General features: G+C 44.0%; 1 pseudogene; it reads right to left on the bottom strand.

The window, feature by feature from the left end:
- Window positions 1-201: 201 nt before the first annotated feature.
- On the bottom strand, window positions 202-5,971 carry LOC134352542 (interferon-inducible GTPase 5-like; annotated as a pseudogene).
- Between the last annotated feature and the right edge of the window lie 592 nt (window positions 5,972-6,563).

Below are 6,563 nucleotides of genomic sequence, written 5' to 3'. Positions count from 1 at the left end.
GAGCATCCTTCAGATACCTGGAAAAAACTTCTCAGATCTTCTTTGAATTAGAATCACATGTCATTTATGTCCACCTGTTTCACGTCCTTAATGGATTGGCTCTCCCTCAGTCAGGCACAAGTGTTCCTCAGAAATGGATATGAAATATTTCAGAAGGAAAGCAACAAAGGGGAAAGTTGTCGTGTAGAATTTCTGCAGGGTTCAGTGACAGGCCGATTGAATATTTTTAACACAGCTCACTGTGATGATGTTGATGCTGACCAGTTCATCAATGCCATATACAACCTTCACCACCCTCTCTGCGCTCTCTGTAAGGTCCCTCAGTGCATTGGTCAGTATTCTGTAGCTCATGAGAAATGATGATCCTGCTCCAAAAATGGAACCGAAGTTAGGGATGAATTGAAGAACAACTTCCACAGTTGAAACGGCAAGAGCTGCAGCACCCCAACCTATCCTTCTAATTATATCTTTATCTATTTTCCCCAGCAGGGGAGCTTTAACTACTGCCTTAGGCTGTTCCATAGATTTTTCTGTGATGTTTGCCAGTCTTTGAAGAAAAGCTTCATCCAGACCAAGACATTTATGGAAATAGATTATTTCCTGAATCAGAATGGTGATGTCACAAGCCAGGGAGAGACCAGGAATGGGAACTGCTCCTACAGCTCCTGAAATTGTTGCCGACATCCAGACACATTTCTGCAGCATCTTGCTTTTCTGCTGAACAATATCCACGCTTCAGTTTGCATAGGCCAGGACAAAGATACTTTTCTTTATATACTGCAGATCATCTTCAAGTGTTTTATTTAACCGATTTAAATCATATCGATCCTGTTCAAAACTGGATATCAGGAACAGTCGGGATCAAAATCCCCGCTTCTCTCAAATAATTGACACAGTTACTCTGAATATCATCCAGCTTTTCTTCTTCATTAATTTTATTTCCTCTCCCTTTCTCATTGAATAAAAATCTTGATCAATCTCAGTGCAGACAAGTACAAATTTTTCCCAAGCCTTTTAATCTCTTTAGCAAGTTTTGCATCATTTTCTTTGAAACAACAAGCTGAAATTATGATGAAGTTATATCTTTCAAATTTCATTTTCTTGAGATATTCACCAGCTGGAAATTTTGTAGATCCGATCCCTGGCAGGTCCCAGTAGCGGACGTTGGAGTGACTGGGATGTGGGTATTTGGATGGCTCCATTGTAGCTTCCATGACATCAACTTTAGCAGCTCCATCATCATTGTTCCGAAGTCTTCTCATGGCATTGATGAAGGTGGATTTTCCTGAACCTGTTTCTCCTGTCACTGCAATGTTAAGCTCTATTTTATCCAGTTCCACTAGCTTCTGTGTATCAGAATGGTAACATTTTCCACTCCACCTTCTTCAGAGTAGGATTTCAGTTTGTTGAGCTGTTCCATTGTGAAAAATTTGGCATTCTCAGACTGAGTGCCCAGTTGTCTGAATGGAAAAAGGTTCCATTAGAATTTCTAAACAGCGAAACTTCTACAGATCCCTGGTTGGTTGTCAACCATCTTATATGGGACACAGTACGGTGAACAATTAACCCAAAAGTCAGCACGTCTTTGGAATGGGGTGATAATTGCAACATGCAGGCAAACCTACAGGACCATAAAGGATGCTTGTAAATTTCATGTGGATAACACCATAGGTCAGGCTGCAACCTGGCTCTCTAGAACTATGAGTATTGGAAATCTATCCATACAACCTCATGATATCAGTGCAGAAGTCCTTACGTGATAGCTGCCAGTTCAACCAATATCAACTCCATCATAACTAACCTTCCTTTCTCTACAAGGTCAGATGTCAGAGGTTTGCTGATAATTATTCGATTCATTTCATAATGAAAACTAAACAAATTCATGCCTGCTATAACTAAGTGACACGGGGGGCGGGTGGGGGGGGGGATGCGGTGTCAGTGCCACTGTACTGCAAGTGGTGCAACAGACTGACACCACCAGTGACCTGGCTTCACTCCTGGTCTCTGGTGCTGTCTCTGTGGAGTCTGCATGATCTCCCGTGACCAAGTCAATTTCCCACGGGTGATCCTGCCACACTGTGTTAATTCTTAGGTTAATGTTCCCCTGTAAATTGTTTGTCATGCAGGTGGGGGTGGGAAAGTTGGGAACGTGATGTATATGTGAGAAAGAATTTGTTGGATGGAAATAAGCAGGTGCATGGGAAAGGTGGGAATGCTCAGTGGGGGGGGTGGAGGGTGGCAACAGAGATGAGTCTGGGTGTCATAAAGAAAAATAAAAAAGTACAAGTAATTTGAAAAGATGAAAAAGCTGTAAAATGTTCATATATAGGATAAACAAAGACTAGTAACATGTACCAGGCTGTGACCATCTCCAAACAGAGAGTCTAACCACCTACTCTTGACACCAATACCACACAGACTTATCACTGTGTGCCACATACACATCCCCAACACTGTTTCTTCTTGGCTACTCTGACAACAACTCACAACCCCCTGATCTCCACTAATAAAACAGGGCACTACTGATCAGGGACAACATCACAGCTGCTCTGAGGGAGTGGATAATGGGCGGCTTATCCACTGAGCCACTGAGCCCATAAGGAGAAAACTCAAGGTGCAATTACTCTGAGTGGATTACGTTATGGACCCCTCCCCCCCCCCAGTAGCAACCAAGATATTGAGGAAAGAAATGCAGACAGATCAGGAAAATTTGCAAAAACAACAGGGTTGTTTTATTGCATAACTGCCACTTCGCCAAAATGGACCTTCTTTGTGTGAGAGTGTTAGACAGAGCAGAATTGTTAGGTGCATCAAAGCCAGTTTCTTAAAGCAATATGTGGATTGTCCAGTTAGAACAGGATCCATACTAGATTTGATATTCGAAAATGTGACCGGTCAGCTGCTTGACCATTCAGTCGGTGGAAATATTAGGAATCAGTAGTTACAATACCTTAAATTCTGATATCCCTAAGTATAGATGTTGCAGGAAGCATTAAATGGCGGGGGCGGAATATTCTCAGTGTTTTAAGTAAGAACTAGGTACAATTAATCAGGAACAGTTGTTGCTGGGCAAATCACTTCTGTGTCGGGTGTTTAAAGGCGAACTTCACAGAGTATGGAATTGAGATGATCTAGCAAGTTGAAAGGACAAGGGTGGCAAGATAGAGGAGCATTTGAAAATGGTCAAGAAGAACAAGGAAGCATATGTACAGTTTATGAAGATAAAATAATCAAACAGAGTCCTTGAGCGAGAGAAGAAATCAAACAGGGAATTAGGTGAGCCAGGAAGGGCCATAAAAAGTCCTTGGCATGTTAGATCAAAGGGAATTCCAAGGAATTCTGTACATATATCAAGTGGAAGAGAATAACTAGGGATAATGTAGGACTAGTCAAAGACAGATGATTAGAGATACAGTATGCTTGAAGGTGGATGATGCAGAGAAATCCTAAATGAGTACCAGAGAAAATGCTGGGGGAACTTAACAGATCATACAATATCTGTGCCTGATCTACTGAGCTCCTACAGGATTTTGTGTATTGATCCTGATCTATTGCATCTACAGTCTCTCTAGTGTCTCGTAAATGAGAACATATTGTAAATATTCAACCATGGGAAAGTCATGGGGAACAGTGTGAGCAGTGTGGAGCATGTTAATATGCTGGGGCATTTTCAGATAAAAGAAAACGTGATGTTGGATCTGTTGAAGAATATTAAGGCGAAAGAGATGGTGGTGGCAATGGATATGATGGAAGTGATTATGATATTTTTGATAATCGTGTAATTGCAGAGAATAGAGAGATATGGACTATATATCAGGCAGAGTGAAACTTGGAAGGGGAGGGATGAAGTAAATAGTTGGGAAGTTGTTTAGTGAAAGAGACAGAAGGTCATGGAAGAAAGAAAAAGGAGGGGAGGAGCACCAGAGGGAGGTGATGGGCAGGCAAGGAGATAAGGTGAGGGAGGGAAAGGGGATGGGAAATGGGGTGAGAGGGTGGAAGGCATTACTGGAAGTTTGAGAAATCGACGTTCATTACATCAGGTTGGAGGCTACCCAAATGGAATTAAGGTGTTGTTCCTCCAAACTAAGCGTGGCCTGATCACAACAGTGGAAGAGGCCATGGATTGACATATGGGAATGGGAATGGGAAGTGGAATTAAAATGGGTGGACACTCCGAGATCCTGCTTTTTCTGGCAGCTGAAGTGTAGATGCTCAGAGAAGCAGGCTCCCAGTCTACGTCGAATCTCATCGATATACAGGAGGCCACACCGAGAGTACCAACACAGTATATGACTCCAACAGACTCACAGGTGTAGTGTTACCTCACCTGGAAGAACTGTTTAGGGCCCTGAATGGTAGTGAGGGAGGAGATATTGGGGCAAGTGAAGCACTTGTTCCGCTTGCAAGGATAAGTTCCAGGAGGAAGATCCGTGGGGACAGAATGAATGGACAAGGGAGTCATGTAGGGAGAGGTTCCTGTGGAAAGCAGAAAGTGGGGTAGGGGAGGGGGGACATGCTTGGTGGTGGGATTCCACTGGAGGCACCCAAAGTTTCAGAGAATTGTGTTGGACGCGGAGGCTGGTGGGGTGGTAGGTGAAGACAAGAGGAACCCTATCCCTGCTAGGGTGGCGGGAGGATGGGTTAAGAGCAGACGTGCATGAAATGGAAGAGATGCGGTTGAGGGCAGCGTTGCTGGTGGAGGAAAGGAAGTCCCTTTCTTTGAAAAAGGAGAACATCTCCTTCATTCTAAATGAAAAACCTCATCCAGAGAGTGAATGTGGCAGGGACAGATGAATTGAGAGTATGGCATGGTGCTTTTACAAGTAGCCGGGTGGGACGATGCATAGTCCAGGTAGCTGTGGGAGTCTGTGGGTTTGTAATAGACATTGGTGGATAAGATGTCTCTGGAGTTAGAGACAGTGAGATCGAGAAAGGGAACAGAGATGTCGGAAATAGACCAGGTGAATTTGAGGGCATGGTGGAACTTCCCATTCCCATATGTCCATCCATGGCCTCCTCCACTGTTGTGGTAAGACCACACTTAGGTTGGAAGAACAACACCTATATTCACTTTGCACAGCCTCCAACCTGATGGCATTAACATTGACTTCTCAAACTTCCAGTAATGCCTCCCACCCACCCCCACCATACTTCCCATTCCCTTTTCCCTCCCTTACCTTATCTCCTTGTCCACCCATCACCTCCCTCTGGTGTTCCTCCCCCCATTTTTCCTTTCTTCCATTGTCTTCTGTCTCTTTTACCAAACAACCTCCAGATCTTTACTTCATCCCTCCCACTCCAAGTTTCACCTATAAGCTAGTGTTTCTCTCTCCCCTCCCCCAACATTTCAAACCTACACCTCAGCTTTCTTTCTCCAGTCCTGCTGAAGGGTCTCGGCCCGAAATGTCAACTGTACTTTTTTTCCATAGATGCTGCCTGGCCTGCAGAGTTCCTCCAGCAGTTTGTGTGTGTTGTTCGGATTTCCAGCATCTGCAGAATTTCTCTTATTTCCAGGCAAAAGTATTGCTTTGAGGCATCGTTAGCTTAAATGGTGTGGCATAACATCATGAGCTGAAGGGCCTGTTCCCATGTTGAGACTTTCTGCGTTCTATGACAAGGAGTTTGATGCAAGGGAACACCATCACCTACAGCTTCCCCTCCATCATACACTGATATCATTGCTCAACATGGTCACGGGTCTACACTCAGGAATTCCAGATCCAACCCCACAATGGGATCAGATTTATCAGGATGGCAGCTGATCAACAAAGCAGATCCCATGCACCAATGAGAATGCTGAGCACTCAGTGTGCAGTGCACTGGCAGGAGTTGCTGAGGTAGGGTTCATTGAAGAGACACACAGTGTGGTATGTTCTGACCTACCTGGAGCTTGTGCCTTCCATTTCTGATGCCTGTTTATCACAGCCTGTCCTGTGCAACAATCCAGTAATCCCAGCACCAAATGTGCACAGTGATTGGGGACTCGAGTGTCCTCTTTGTATTCGTGTAGGTTATCTCCTTGAAGAAAGTGAAAAGAATGACTGATGGTTATTTGCCTATTGCGATTATTTAAGGATGCTCAGCAAATCACTTTTAATCACTGAGGAATAATGCAAGAAACCAGTGTATGGAACAGTACAGCATAGAAACAGGGTCCTTGGCTCATATTGTTCCTGCTGACCATGATGACAAAATAAACTCATCCCATCGACCTGCACAATATACATATCTCTGCATTCCCTGCATGTTCACGTGTCTGTCTGAATGTCTCTTACATGCTCCTGTTGTGTCTGCTTCCACCACCATCCGTGGCAGAAAGCTCCAGGCACTACCAGTCTCTGAGTAAAAACATTATCTTTAAACATGCCCTCTCACTTCATCTATGCCCTCAAGTATTTTTTTCTGAGAAAAGAACTCCTGCCACGTCTCTCATAATTTTCTATACTTCCAACACATACCGTATCCTACATCTCTCCAACCACCACCACTACGTCCACCAGCACCCCCAGGCTTCAACACTCCAGAGAAAACAACCCTGGGTTTATACAATTCTATCCTACCTG

This window comes from Mobula hypostoma, chromosome 10 (assembly GCF_963921235.1).
Source record: "Mobula hypostoma chromosome 10, sMobHyp1.1, whole genome shotgun sequence".
In the NCBI taxonomy this organism is placed as follows: Eukaryota; Metazoa; Chordata; class Chondrichthyes; order Myliobatiformes; family Myliobatidae; genus Mobula; species Mobula hypostoma.
This window is presented reverse-complemented; position numbering and strand designations above follow the sequence as displayed.